Source organism: Zootermopsis nevadensis, unplaced genomic scaffold, assembly GCF_977971745.1.
Source record: "Zootermopsis nevadensis isolate Lab colony 2312 unplaced genomic scaffold, Znev_1.0 Znev_ptg000040l, whole genome shotgun sequence".
NCBI lineage: Eukaryota > Metazoa > Arthropoda > Insecta > Blattodea > Termopsidae > Zootermopsis > Zootermopsis nevadensis.
In genome coordinates this window covers 1242241-1258364 of record NW_028259172.1, presented here as the reverse complement: position 1 = coordinate 1258364, position 16124 = coordinate 1242241, and the positions used below count along the sequence as shown (strand labels likewise).

The 16124-nt window shown below is 36.6% G+C and overlaps 1 protein-coding gene across 1 annotated transcript in view; it reads right to left on the bottom strand.

The window, feature by feature from the left end:
* The window catches only part of LOC147871758 (uncharacterized), a 213571-nt gene that overhangs the window by 37697 nt on the left and 159750 nt on the right, over positions 1-16124 (bottom strand). The gene's annotated exons all lie outside the window — the stretch shown is intronic.

The window sequence follows — 16124 nt, the reverse complement described above, 5'->3', positions numbered from 1 at the left end:
GAAGACCACTAAAATTGCATTAAAATTGATCATAAATGAAAATGAATTAAAGATGCGAATTGCATTCATAAGGTTCAGTACAGGCCCCAGAGGACTGTTGTAACAACAAGCATTCGAAGGACATAACTTAATTAAAATGGTTCTAGAAAATCTGATTTTACCCAGCAGATCAATTCCACTACTTTGACGTAATGCCAAGTTTCATAGGTCTATCTTCTCATAAAAATCGCAACCTGACTATATTCTGAGTCATACAAATCCATTCTGCATAACAAGATATCTATCGCAGATCAATTTTTATATTAACAACCCATTTAAGTGCAGACTCTCATGTTGCCTCTCCTCCTGTGGCTTTCACACCAAAGTTTTGTACGCTTCTATCATTTTCGTCAAAAATACCCAACCCCTCACATTCTCCCAAATTTGGTCATGTCAGTAGTTAAACAGCCGGTAGAGAATACAACTTATGAAGGAACTAATTATACAGTTTTCATCCTCTTACATTCTTCTCTTACGTTCAAATATCGTTGTCAGTATTATCTTACAAATAATGTACACAAATTCAGTATGATAAATTATTGATTAATTATTTATTAACTAATCTGTTTTAACTGCATAGGGTTTATTGTCAAATAAGGTAAATATAATAGGAAATAATTCCTCTTTTAGTGATACACACAAAGTGAACTACTTTCTTCCGAGACCAGCCAAATGTGGGGACAGAGTTCAAGAATGAAGCTTAAATAACATCGTTAAACAGGCTAAGAAGCAACCCTTAATGTCTACAGTTATACAGAATAAAAGGCAGTCATTGATTTCGAACGAGAGACAGAAATACAATTTTGTGATATAAGAAGAAATTCTAGTTTCAGTTTTTTACAGAATAATCAATGCTTAGAAGTTAAACTGTGAGACATATCGAGTACAGCTGAAGTAGTATTATCCGGTGTTTCACTTGGAGATATACTTCATTACGATGCTCCGCGACACAAATGATAATGTATAATCTGAACCATCGATTTGGTTCGATTATAATCTAAAAATATCGGAATTTAATCACTAACTGACTTACTGTGTCATCACAGGAGAAGTGGAATCAGTTTTGAAGTCTGAAAACCCGAGTTTCCTGCAGACTATCGGGACTGAATTTCTATTCCTTGCTTGTGCAGTTCACAAGTCGCTAGTGTCCTGTTTCAGCATTATCCTTCAGTTCGACCTCTGATTCTACACAGGAAGTTAAGACACCTTCCTACACTACAAGCCAAGTCAAATATTAGCTTTCGCTTCAACCGAACCCTCCCTTCGTCGTTTGTTGACTTGTATCTGTTTTTGAGTCTACGTGGGATAGTGTTTGGAAACTAAAGGTAAATACCCTTCTTACTACAACATGGTTCCTTCATTTGCCTCATTTTCTTCACAGTTCTGCAATAGAAAAGCCAGTCTGGATACCACTGTCTGATACAAGCGACCTCAGCCCTTTAAGATCTGAGTTACATACACCCTATCATATGGACTCACGGGCTGACGGGTTATAATTGAGGTCAATTCATTGTCAGCGCAGACAAAGCAAACAAGTATGATAGCATTCATAACAAAGTGCAGTGCACATGGTAAATTATATTAATATCGAGTAACAATTATACAAAACAAGTTTGTGATAAAATGTTCACGGGTTAAAGCATCCTTAACAGATCTATGTTTTCGTAATGCAAATTACGTTGTTCATACGGATATTTGCCGTCCCGCAGCAATCTATTTGATTACCACTTTGGATCTATGATTCGTTTTAAATGTATGTGGGTATTGTGTTCAAGTGCAGAATTACAGAGAACAGTAAACCGTTTTTATGGCAATTCGAAGAACGAAAAATGACTAAAAAATACCGCAACTCTTTTCTACAGTACGAGAATTAAAATTTGCTTTATTGTTGAGAAAACGAGAAAACATACCTGACTGCTGTATTAGAAAATTCTTTCAGGATTTAAAACTACATATGCCGTAGGTAACGACAAAGGAATTTCCAGTTGTACTTTAAATCTCTCTTAGTTAGTCTTTGAGACAGAAAGAAATTGTCACTGGAATTTTGAACCCACATTCCTGAACAAGGAATCTGGTTCATTACGGATTTTTCTGGAGTCTCTTTCCTATTATTTCGAAATCAAAATTTTTATTTTGTGTGTGTGTCTAGAGATAGCCTGGTAAGCCGCGTCAAATTTAAATGATAGGCTAAGTTACAATAAAAAATATGGAAGGAATTTGAATTTATACTTTTCACATATGTTATTAGTTAAAGAGGATAAGATGGATCGAGCAGCGGGCATAGGGGAGACGCATACAAAATTTTGGTTGTTAATTCTGAAGGGAAGAGACCATTCGGAAGATCTAAGCGTACATGAGAGAATGCTATTAAAACGGAACTAAGGAAAATAGAGTTTGATGGGTGTATATCAGATTTATATGCCTCAGGATAGGGGCCGGTAGCGGTATCTTGTGAAGACTGTAATGGTCTTTCAGGTTAAATACAAAGCGGAAAATTTATTGACTAGCTGAGCGCACTATTAGCTGCTCCAAAAGGACTCTGCTGGATGAAGTTAGTTAGTTAAGAGGAACTGATAATAAATATTTTAAAATAAAGCTAGGAATAAGTGTCTGGAACGATAAAACAATCTGGAATAATATATTTAAACTACTTTGTCTAATTAGGAGCATATTAATTTCATGTAACGTACGGTACCTTTCAGTTCTCCAGCTTTGTTTCACACCGAGGAATTAGGGACTATAAATCGAGATGTAGAAGATTTGAGGGACGCGTAGAACGAAAAGTGTACCAGAAAGTAGACACACGATTTTGGCTGGAAAACTTGTGGAAGAGGAGGACATTATAACACCTATGTAAGATCATCGACTACTTGGTAATTGTAAAGTACAGAATAAGTGGCACAAATAGGGGGAGGGAGGGGGGATAGAAAAATGCACACAAAGCTGTACTCGGAAAATCTGAAAAGAGGAGGCGACTTGTGAGATCTAGGCGCAGGAAATACAACACACATTACACAAGCCGTTGTTGAACTTGGACCATATATTCTGAGGGCCATTAACATCAGAATGTCTGTAAATTTACACTGTGTACTCTGTCAGACTGAAGCTTAGACACGCTTCTTAGTTTGCATACTTCGCTTCGTTCAGTTTGTTTAATCCATCATATTTATCGACTGCAAAATCGCAAGTGTGGGAGAAAGGTTCTGCAGAAACATTCTATATATTACAGGATATTAAAAGAAAAGATAGTTAAAAAGTAATTCGTAAAGTCTTAGAAGGATTTCAAATACAATTTTGCGGAAACAAATAAGAGAAGAACATAAAATCTAATACTGAAACTCACAATTTTCTAATCGCTGTAGCTTGAATTCAAGTAGTGGATACATTCACCTGCTGCCTCTTACGTAATCTACTCATTCTATCAGTACACATAATTGACAGCTTGAAACAACAGTGGATGGAAAGAGAGAAACTGGTTATGGACAGTAACGAGGCGATATATATCTGAGGTAGTATTTCCTACAAATACATTTGTGAGGTGCTAATTAGGTTAATAATAAGGAGTACGCCCATTGACCAACGAAAGAACTGACGATTTTCGTTGAATAAAGATCTTTTACAAAGAAAATAGTGAAGTTTCCAACTAAATAACTTGTCATTTATGCGTCATTGAACCGAAGGTTTAAATAATTACAAACATTAACTTGTCACGGGAATCCCTTTTATAATGCTGATACCTTGCACTGGCAGTGACAAATGACTGTGAACCAACGTGGAAGGATGGGAATTTTTGTTTTCATGATTATTGCTATTAAAGGGCAAAGATTCTCCGAAACTTTAAAACAACGTCAAGAAGAAGTATGGAGGATTATCGATAAAGTTTCGAGCATTCTTAAAACCAGGCACAAGTGAGTCGTCTGCTTCGTATCTGGCCACTTTACACTCGGAGAAGAAAGCCGTAGTCAAAATTTTGTACGCATTTCTTTTCTGAAATTATTGTTACGAAAGAGAAGCTTACACACTTTACACCACCAAAGGATTTAGGATATTGAGATGTATTCATTTTTTCGAATGTTGCGTAAGTTGTCATGAAATTTCAGACAGTCGGTGAATTGCACAGTCTTCCACCATTTGTAGTTCCAGCAGAATGCGATTATAATGGTATACATGAAGACACTACAAGTTCTTTCGAGAAAAATAAAGAAAAACGAGAAAGGAGGGGAACAGCCTGTGGCTTTTTAACTGTAGTCTTACTCGTGTTTTTAACTTGCTTGCCTGTTTCCTCCGTCGGTCGCTGAGCAATAGTCTTGCCTTGTTGCATAATATCTGATGTGTCTTTTTTTCTTCTTCTAAGCTTCTTTAAAAACCATCTTATTTTCGTAATTTGCTTTAGTACTGGTAAAAAATGTAGCCTTTTGTTGCACAACAACACAGCGTTTCTGAGACAGCGGTTATATAACCCAACGTTGTCGCAATAAAACCAAGCGCTGAACGCCTTTAATACTCAAGTGTGCAACTGGGGATGTTAAAAATAGACTGCTCAAAATACTCCTGTGTAATCTTATATCCATTATTTACCTATAGTTTAAAAAGATTATTAACTCTAGGCGGACTAATAAAATATTTGATATTTTAGGTTCTCATGGCGGCGAGTTTGAAGATGGCTGTCTTCTGTTTTTATTTGCTCCATGATGACAGGATGATGGAAGCAGCAAGTATCTCTGAAACGTCTGTAAACTTCTACCGGACTATAAGGTGCAACAAAACAGAATGAATCCATCTTAATAAAACTTTTCGTTTGCTGAAGAACGAAAGTTCACTGAAGGTTGTGGAATTATAAATAAATCAGAAGATTGTCAGCAGTGTTATTCCAGTGAAATCCGGCAAATTATTACATCTTATACCAGTCTTCATTGCTTGATCATTCCTTACGTTTCGTTGAATATCACAGAAGAATTATATTTCTTAAGCCTAATATCTTCAACGGGACTCGAGCCCAGGACGAGTTTTCGAGGTTATGTCACTTGACACTTAATCTCCTCGTTGAAGGGAACAGCTTTGGCCTTGGCACCGTTCTTTTATCTTGCTTAGTTTCCAAACTATATAAATCATATTTACCGGGATTCGAACTCAGGACATTTTAGGAATTTTGACATTGAAATCTTTTCATGGTTTTATGGCAAAAGCACGCCAGTTTCTGGTCTGAAGGAGCAAGCAGACTGAGTTTGGTTGAAATCGGCCTATCCGCTCTCTAACTATAAACGAACTAGCATACAAACACAATTGAAATTTAATATAAAAAGATTTACGGGTCTTTGATTCTGCGCTGTCGTATAGGACTGCACACGGTTTCATTAGAAACACCATTTATACACCACGTAGGTGCACGCGATGTTCATATCGTACGATGTACATCTTATATATAATAGGACACTGTTTATGATTACGCGTGCATTTTACACATGACTGCCCAAGTTCTCAATTAAGATGCAAGATGGCAAAACATTTTATTTTACAAGTGTTGCTACATTTAGGCAGGCGGAGTTTTAAGATGCTTTTAAAGAAGATAAAGATACGAAAGGGAGAAACAATATTAAAACACGGAATTTTAGTAAATTTTTTGTGTTTCCTATTGTACGTAGGTCCATACGATGTATATATTTATGAATATTTGCCCTTCACGTAAATTTTTTCTGTTTATTGCACTCCGACAACTAGTTTGATGTACCTCCATGGTGACAGAAGGCTTCTGCTCTGCGCTATAACATCTGATCTCAACGACGAAACACAAACAGATCACGGAAGTAGGGGGAGAAATACAAAAATGTTACAGGAAACTAGCAGATGATCATCAGACTCTCCGCGAAAGAAAAGAAGCAGACTTGATGACAGTTTGTTTGGATATGCGCAGGTGATTCAAGTAACGACGTCGTGATGATAAAGTCACCAGTAGAACACTCATGTCTACTGATGGCATCTTCGAAAGAGGCCAAAATCTTTTGCGTTTCCGTGTCCTGCACAAAAACCTGACATTAAATATAACTCCCCACAGAACTCTCAATGGAGCAGAGTAATTTTTGAGAACCTCAGATGTTAAAGATCTTCCCAACCCTTTATGGAGACAAAATGTTCATTACCGTGATCACAAAACACTGCTACTAGTCAGTATAATAAGCGATCTGAAGCACCACGTCACAAAAACGCACAGGGGGAATGGAGGCAAATTGAACGAATTCTTATTTTCGTGTTAGAGGACATTTGGGGACAAATATCACGCTCCGGTATTTTGATATCCGTAGAAGCAGATCCCTGCTCACGTTAATAATAATAAATAATTCAATTCAATTATTTATTATTAGTGTGCTATATCAACAGCCAGAAGGCAGATTACACATACAGGACAAGAGATTAGCATACGAAAACAATAATAAATATAGAAGGTAATAACAAGCAGAATGTAAAATAATAATAATAATCCATTATGAGGATCAGGGACATGCAAATACAAATATGCTTGAAATTTCCTCTATTATTTGCTAGGCAAAAGCAGAGAGTGGCGAGAAATGGTTGCTTGTCTCGACCGATATGTATTCATGGGTTACTGTGTGCAATGCCTCCCCATTCTGCATCTTATCTGTTGGTTCAACATACAAAGTTCATTTCCCATCTGCAATTCATTATTACAGTGCTGTGTGGTAGGAGAGGAGAAACCACTAAAACGCAAATAGACACCAGAATGGTTTTCCGTTGGATGACAAACGTGGTAATTGGTAGGAAGAGGGTCCTTTTCTTGGCATAAGTGCAAATATGCTGTTCTAAAAATATCTTCACATTTATGAGCCATAATGCTGTGAAACAGAAGATGTTCTCGTCTGATGTTGTGATTCGTCTCAACGACTACAAAGCCACGTCCATTCTTATGGGTCTGTGGGCATGTTTGCTGCAGCCATAAGAATGCTCGCAAAATAGCTTCTATTTCTATACTGAAAATTTACGTAATCATTACTAATAGTGGGCAACCAGGCCACATAACAGATGAATCAATACCTTTCTGAAATTTAGAATAACAATACAAAATAATAGAAATGAAGCAAAACATTATTCCAACAGAAAAGTACACGTGTTGTTAACCTAGGTACTAAACGAAGTTAAGGGGCCAGGTTCAAGCTCCGATCGCTTTAACATGAAGAAAGTACCCACGGTAGCCATTGAAAATGTTCCGGATAGTTTAGGATAATGATGATGATGATGATGATAATAATAATAATAACTGATAAAATAATATAATGACCTGTGTTCGTCACGCTCGACTGTTTGAGTGTGCCGTTCCAGCAATGTGGAAATATTTGAAATTTCGTTCTGACGACGGCAACTCTGGAAGTAAGAAATGAAAGTGAAGGTATAGTGGCACATGTGGTATGGTATGGCAAGAGTCTGAAGTCAGGAGGACTGTTTTGTGTTGATGCATTTGGCAGTCACGGTGAAGATTTTTTTCACATTTAGTTTACTTTGTAAAATATTATAAATTTTGTCTTTCAGTGTGATTTGCAAAGATCATGTTGCAATGAAATGTATTACTGTTCAGAATAAGAAAGTTTCATTCAAGTCAATTTTGACGAATCATACAACGTTAGTATTAATAATAACGATAAATATAAAAAATAATAATAATAATGTAAAATTCTGGAGGATTTAAATTAGATGCGAAGATTAAATTTCGTAATTACCTTAGCTAATGGGAGCATCTGATACTAAATCTATTCTAAAGAATAAACTTAGGAAATGTGAACTCAGTACTGTGTAGAAAACTTCCCGATGGCAAACATTCTGGTAAGAATGAAGGAGCAGTGCTGTGATATAGTTGGTTCAAGTCTTGTAAGACTGCTTTGATGTCAACTCCGCAGTAGAAATCCCTTTACATGAAATACAGAGGAAAAAAGTGTGCTAGCGTGTGGTTTCTATATTTGTCGTCGTACAGGGAAATCTGAGATGTACTTTAAATACGTACAAATATTTTACTTCTCTGTACGAATTATACGTTCGACAGAGCTAAAATTATAGGCCTCTGGGTTTCTCATGTTTCGCTGGTCACAAAGATTTTTCCTTTTCTTGGGGAAAATCAAATAGAAAAGATTATTTGGAAAGTATTCTTTTTGGATCGTGTTCTATGGCAATATGAAAGCAGAGAAATAAAACCGGGTTAAAGTTATTTCTGACGTAAGCATGCAAAGCGAAGTCTGAAATGTGCCCTTCAGTTTCAAAGACAGAACTACTACACTCAAAAGGAAATTTTCATGTGTTTCTCTACTTCTTATCCTTATTCTTCAGAATTACAATAACTGTCATTTGCAGTACATTAACATATAAGCAAAATTTGTTGCGAAAATTTCCTTAAGGAAAATAAATTTCTTACGAATGTACTTGAACACTGACTCGACCATAAGAACTGCGATAAATGGATCGATATGACATGAACGAAATGAAACAGAAACACACACAACATATTAACATTTAGTTTCGGGCGACGGAGAAAGTGGTCCTCGTACAATTATACTAACTTCCAAATTTCTACGGATTTCAAGTTGTCACTGCGGTGAGTGTGGTAGAAGTTTACTGGTGTTTCAGAGATACTTCCTGCCTCCATCATCAGGCTCTGAAATGTTGGTATACTTCTACAACACTACAAGGCGCTAAAGACCAACATAGATTGGACAGACACATTGTATCAAATAAAACTGAAATTCATCGAGTAATTTTGACTATAAATCATGCAGACAGACGGACGGTCACATTATGCATTTACTTCTGGTAAGTTGTAGAAAAAGAGACAATTTACAGGCAGGAACATTGCATCAATCCAGATCTAACATTCATACTGATGCAGTGTGTTTAGACACTCGTGGCACAAAAACAGAAATTACATATTTTTTTAGAATGGAAGCAATGTTAAATATCAGTTCACTTTGACTGTTCATGTCGATTGTCACTGACACTGTAAAGTCGTAAGATTTGAGGTTTTCACAGTTGTAAGTATAAAGATTTCTGTCTCCTGGGTTGTTGAGCTGTGTAGTCTGGTCGATCGCCCTGATGACGGAAGCAGTATGACCTGTGAAACGTTGGTTAACATCGACCAGACTACACAGCGTTAACAACCCAAAAAACAGAAATCTTCATATTCATCGCCCTGATGATGGAGGCAGTATGACCTCTGAAACGTTGGTTAACATCGACCAGACTACACAGCGCAACAACCCAGAAGACAGAAATCTTCAAACTCATCGCCCTGATGATGGAGGCAGTATGACCTCTGAAACGTTGGTAAACATCGACCGGACTACACAGTGCAACAACCCAGAAGACAGAAATCTTCAAACTCATCGCCCTGATGATGGAGGCAGTATGACCTCTGAAACGTTGGTAAACATCGACCAGACTACACAGCGCAACAACCCAGAAGACAGAAATCTTCACACTGTAAAGTTACTTAGTCACTATATATTACGCAATAAAATTGAACGCAATTTTTCAATATATTTATTTTGGCTTTGTATTTGCTTTTATTTTAGATCGCAGAAGAGACACAGAAAACAGTTACAATTTTTAACAAAAAATGGTGTTATTAAAACACTGAAAATATTATGAAATTTAAAACCTATCATTAGAAATGACCGCAATATTAATCACAGATTTAATATAAATAAATGCAATGGAAAAATCCTGAATGTAGATGGGGTTTAGGAACATGCAAGTATGTCTCTGATGATGTTTTTGATGGTGATCATATGTTGCACGGACATAACGCGAGTCAAGTTTCAATCAACTCTGAACAGAAAGAAAAGTCTGGCGCAGTGTGTTTAGTCTACAGAGAGATAGAGTACTGAAGCTGGAGTCAGAGCAACAAACAGAAATCTACAATACTGACTGGAAGAATTATCCGCGTTGATGTGTCCAATATTTGTCTCTCCAGCTGCAAGAAGAATGAATTCTCATATCACACAACCAAGAGTTGCATCGTCGTTGTAGCTCTTTATTCGATTCTAGGATGGTACCTTATGCCCTTTTAGGAACAAATACACCGCACATTCTATTGTTTTTCACGCTTATGTAACTTTATAACTACAATGCATTGACAAAAGCACTCAGATAGTCAAGAATGTGCCTGCTTCAAAAGAACGTGAATGTTCATCGCAGTGTTGACATAAGCCAGCAATCCGATCATTGTAGTTACGTTTTAATCTTAGTGTTCATGTGGAAGAGTCGAATGAAAGTCGATACCGGAGACAATGCAGATTTAATCCTTTGAAATCCCTATTGTCAAATGATGTTAATAAGACGGCCCGCGAACGCCTGAGTTGGGAGAAACGTGTTACTGAATATAGGGCCATGAAGTCCTGTTTGTTTGTAAATCCTCGAAAAATAATCAACGTTTGTTGAGGTAATTCGAATTTTGAATGTAAAATGTCAACTTAATTATCGCAAAGCTTGGGATGTCACTTCGTCACATTATATTTTGAACAAGGAAAGGATTCTGGAAATCTTCCACGTTAGTTCCCGGACACTGCGTGTATATACTTGGCCTTGTATGTTTATTATTTTACTGCAACCCGTGAAACTTTGTATCAAGACAGATAATAATCACAATTTTTATAGTTTAAATATTAAATGTGGCGACTACGCACAATTTTGAGGTTAAGGCTGTCAACCTGAACTTACTAAAAATCAATAGCTGTTGATAGTATGTATTTATATGAATAATTTAGCTTGCATATTCAAATACATATCGTTAGCTTTATCCATTTTATACACATTGAAGGAAAGAACTTGATGTACATTCTTCCTACTTAAACACTCCATGGGACAAAGTCACCAGTTAATCATGAAATTTCTTGCCTTTAATGGGACCAAAATGTTCATTGTCGTGTTCACAAGGGCCAGCCATTGGTTGATATTCTACGTAAGATGAATCTAGTATACATCATCACACTCGTCTTCCATAATATATATTTTACATTATAACTGAATCCTTCTATCTATGCTTATGTCTCCCAACTGGTCTCTTCCCTTCAGGTTTATCGGATAAGTCCAGAAATGAAGTAATATTGATACATTAATCCTGTTTTAGGGGGAGGATTATAAGACTACAAATGAATCAATGTATCAAAAAATACTTTGACTATAACAATACTTTATGAAATAACAATATAAATGAATGAGCAGTATTAATTGGGGAAAGGAAGAAGAAAGACAAAAAAATATTGTTATAAAATTCAACTGAACAGGTATTTTCGGGTCACTTGATGTACTCTGCGATTTTTTTTTTTTGCGATTTATAAATGCACAGATTTCGCTAGTCCAATTAGCACTGTCACAAAGCGGGGACAACGGAGCAAACATTGGGCACAGAGATGTGTTCGTTATGCTATTGTTTCAGACTTGTATGTAAAAGGACTAACATTTGAATGTAACATATTTTAAGCTACTATCACATTAACGACTGCAATTAAGGGTAATTGGATTCGGCCTCCTCATTAACAGTAAATGATAAAAGTCAGACAAATTTAGTTTACATTTGGATCCAACAGGGAGAATAAAAGAGACAAAAGTAGACAGGTGAGTGAGCTACGGAAAGCTGTAGTATAGAGACACAAAGTAACGGAAAATACGAGGTTCTGAGAGCAGACAAGAGATGACGAAGAGAGACTCCACAATAAAGAGTTGGCTTTCTTTCATGAGAAACTCAGGTAGTATTATTTTTCTGTGGTTCTTCGTCAATTACACCTTCCTAACTTAACCTTAGAGTTTACACTTTTATTTGGCTTAGATGGTTGGATCGCACTGAAATGAAGCAGAGTGTGGACTGGTCTGAGTGAAAGGATGTAGAATAAAGCGGTCTTTGCCTATTTTAAGGCAAATTTTTAATGTGTGGTTTAAGGCAGTGATATTCAAGCTTTTTTGTTCGCGTACCTCCAGATATAATTTATCTTCAACTTTTTACTCCCAAAGTTGTTGGTGTATAATTCAAGTTATACAGAGTATACAATCCGCATCTAAAATAAATTAAATTACTGATTATTCAGTGTTTATCATAAAATAATATTTCTTTTTTAAATTTCACGTACCCCCTAAGATGTCTTCGCGTACCCCCAGATATAATTTCTCTTCAACTTTTTACCCTCAAAGTTGTTGGTGTATAATTCAAGTTATACATAGTATATAAATCTAAAATAAATTAAATTACTGATTATTCAGTGTTTATCATAAAATAATATTTCTTTTTTAAATTTCACGTACCCCCTAAGATGTCTTCGCGTACCCCAAGATATAATTTCTCTTCAACTTTTTACCCCCAAAGTTGTTGGTGTATAATTCAAGTTATACATAGTATATAAATCTAAAATAAATTAAATTACTGATTATTCAGTGTTTATCATAAAATAATATATTTTTTTTAAATTTCACGTACCCCCTAAGATATCTTCGCGTACCCCCAGTTGAATACCACTGGTTTAAGGTACTGAGGAAAACAACTAAATGCTCTTAATAAGTTTATCTGGCTTCAAGACCGAGATTAGAGGTCGGGTTTCCCGCATAGGAAGCTAGGCGATCTGTCAATGGATGCGAGCAACACCAGCTGGAGAAGAATAATGCTTCGTATCGTTCATTTTGATTTATTGTTATAGTCCCCGTATCGTTCTGCCTGTCAATACAACAATTTCAATAGACGGGATCAGTACATAAGCAGATGGAACGGAAGCATTACTTTTCAGAACGAAACAAAAGTAGAGGAAAATCATGAACACCGACCATTACTTTGCTACATACTTCTGTGTACGACGATGGAAGTATTTGTTGTGTATACGATTGTTTTACGACGCTGAAACAGCTGCTGAAGCTATGCACAGTCGAATGAGGTACACTAGAATAATAGCGAAGAATGACAAAACAAGTAAGAACCAGTTGCCTATTTTACTACGGCACTGAACCAAATTTGACAGGAAGGAATAAGGAAAACCTCGAAAGTCATTCGTTACAACACATTTTTAACCAGTTTCGAAATGAGTACATCTTACGTACGTGAAATAGCTTATTTGTAGAAAACAGCTTTACTGAAAGACAAACTGTCGAAATTAATGCTATCGTTAACAACTTTAAACATCTATATAATACTAACAAAATTCTATTCCTACCTTATAAAATACGCTTTCATTACAATTGATCAATTGACTAATATTATTTATTGAAATAATCGCTGTTTGTTCTTCGAATCTTAAGAAATCTATATGCAAATACAATATGTGGGCAAAAACTGCAGATTTATCAAATGTTAGGGTATTCAGAACATACAGTTACGTCTTGAGAGATAGGAAACACGATCAATAGACCCCAGCAGACGACATCACCTTCAAGAAAGCAAACTAACCAACCAATGAATGAACAATTCACTTTTATTATTTCAGGAATAGGAAACATATTAAAAGCAGAATTCTAGGTAAAATAAATGAGATCGTTCCTAACAGTAGGATGAATAATACGTCCATTTTGGCATTCCTAAGAAGGATCTGAAGAAAATCATGGATATTTCTCAGGGATTCGATATGGCAGTTCTCGAAAAGGGTGCGTTGTATTATATACTGTGTCATTTGGGTCGGCGCAGTCCATGAAAAACCTTGATGCCATCTCGTGCGCCTTGCAGCTGTCATTTGTCCATGTTCATCTTGAACATAACCTTGCTTGCTCTGTTTTTGTGCATCACAGGCGAGTGTTGCAAGCTGCGATAGTAAAAATCACTTACAGGCCTATCTGGTGTTGAAACGGTCGTTACAAATTGTGTACCAGTTTCATGTAGGCCGAGATAAGACGAGCGAATGGAATATATCACGACTGTGCCTTAGTGGCGCGTGCTTCCTCCAAGATCTGTTACTGCTGAGGGCAACGTATGGACCCGATAGAGAGAAGTTTGGGTGGGGGGGTAGGGGGTGTGTGTGAAGGGAACTGTATAACGAGGAGCTTCATAATGTGTACGAAAGCATCATAAAATCAAGGAGGTACACATGGGAGAACATTGTAGCACGTATGTGGGAAATTATATAATAAATTAACAAAACTAACCAACTCCATGGAGCATATTTCTGCTTTAGACACTGATAGTAGACCTACGCTCAGCATGTCAATAAATTTCTTGCCTTGTGTGGAAACGGAAGGGTCATTACTATTTTCGCAAGAGCCCACCACATTTCGCTATTCAGAACCAAATATATCCAAGCTACACTCCTTCGCCTTTCTCATCCGGATGCAATTTAATATTCTTCAAACCTACTCCTAGGTCTTCCCAGTGGTCTATTCCCTTCAAGATTTAAAACCAAAATCTTGTAATCATTTCTCAGAGAGAAGGGCCACTTGAGAAGTCTAAGATTCGATGAAAGAACAACAGTGAAAGGGGATATTAAAATAAATCTTTAGATTTCATAAAAAGAGGATAATTTGACTCTCATTAGTCGTTCTGAGAGTCAAATTATCTGTTCCATAGAACTAGTTATGAGGCAAATAATTTTATCACTTTGATTTCTTTGAACAGACTATAGGCCTATGCTCTCCATGTTACAAATGTCTTACATGGAAGTCATATGCCTTAATGTATTCAGTACATATCCATGTTTACGTGTCTGAGAAATTTGATGATGATTTGAGTTTTACGTAAAGTGAACCAATACTGTTCGAAACTACAGCCTACAATTCTGTTTACCCTCACTAACCGCTGCTTTGGGGCCAGTTTTATAGTCTGGTTTTAGAATACGCGAAGCTGTAAATAAGCGACATTAGTTTCACTTTAAACAATGCTGAAAATAATGTTGATGTGTCACTTCGCAAGTAAAATTTACAGCCCAGTGAGAGTGATTAATCTTCCTTAAATTTCGCCTGTTTATCATTTGTTGTTGTGAGGCAATTTATTTAAACCATCTTCAAGTTGTGTTTGCTGATTCCGGACGAGATTGAAATTTAACAATCATATTTTACCTATATCATCACATTACATCAAGATAAGAACGCGCTGTCTGCCTGCAATTGTCTTCTCGCTGTACACGCGCTTGCTTTGCGTTATCGGACATCTCTACCTGCCAGTACCAAGTTTCAGCTTACATACCATGTAGTTAAAACCCTTTGTCTCCCCAATTGGAAGAACAACGATCGAATCTAGTCATCGTTCAACCTGTCCTCTTGTTTCATGTTCACTCTGCGTCTTCCTCGGGAAGATTTCGCAAACACGACCATCGTGACACGACACTCTTCCATCAACTGCTGGTGGCAATCGAGAGAGTACGAAGGTGGAAGGTAACGAAAGGTTAATGTCTGTTGACCTCCGCATGCAAAGGATTCGCTGATTGTGTTTCTTTTTTCAGTTTATGGTCTTATGTACTCAGTGCCTTGAAGTTGATGTGTTTAAAACTTTGCATCCCACTCGTATGTGTTATCTGCTTTAAGAGTTATTAACATTACATTTTGGTATTTATGGGTTTTGTATTATTCTTATTGTAAACAGCATTGAGCAATTTACCATTGTAATGGAGAAGTGTTTTCTTTGTGGTACGGACTGAATTCTTAAATGTTATGTACACGAGCTGTGGCTTCGAAGGAATAACGAACGAATGATTATTAAAGATGTTAGTGAGTTCATTAGGTCCACTCTCCTATCAGAATTCTTGTATCATTTCTTTTTTTCCCCTCTAATTGTCCACTCGTACATTATTCTTTACCTTGTTTCTGTGATTCACCAACAAATTCCTTCTTTATTTATTCCCTTATACTTCTTTATTTCTACAAGTGGCATACTATCGCATATTCAGTTACTACGATACTGGCGTGGGTGGAACCTAGGGTAAGCATTGAACCTACATATATCCCTTTGAAACATAATAGAGAAAAAACATGTTATAATATTTATATATACCTTATGAAAGCAGGTTGCAAAAAAGCTGTTAATGCCGTCAGTAGACACAATTAAAAAAATGGGCGCATTCGTAGTCTTGTTACTTCCCCCCCTCCCCCCCACCACATCTTAAAGGAATAGCAAAGGAACAAATTAAGTT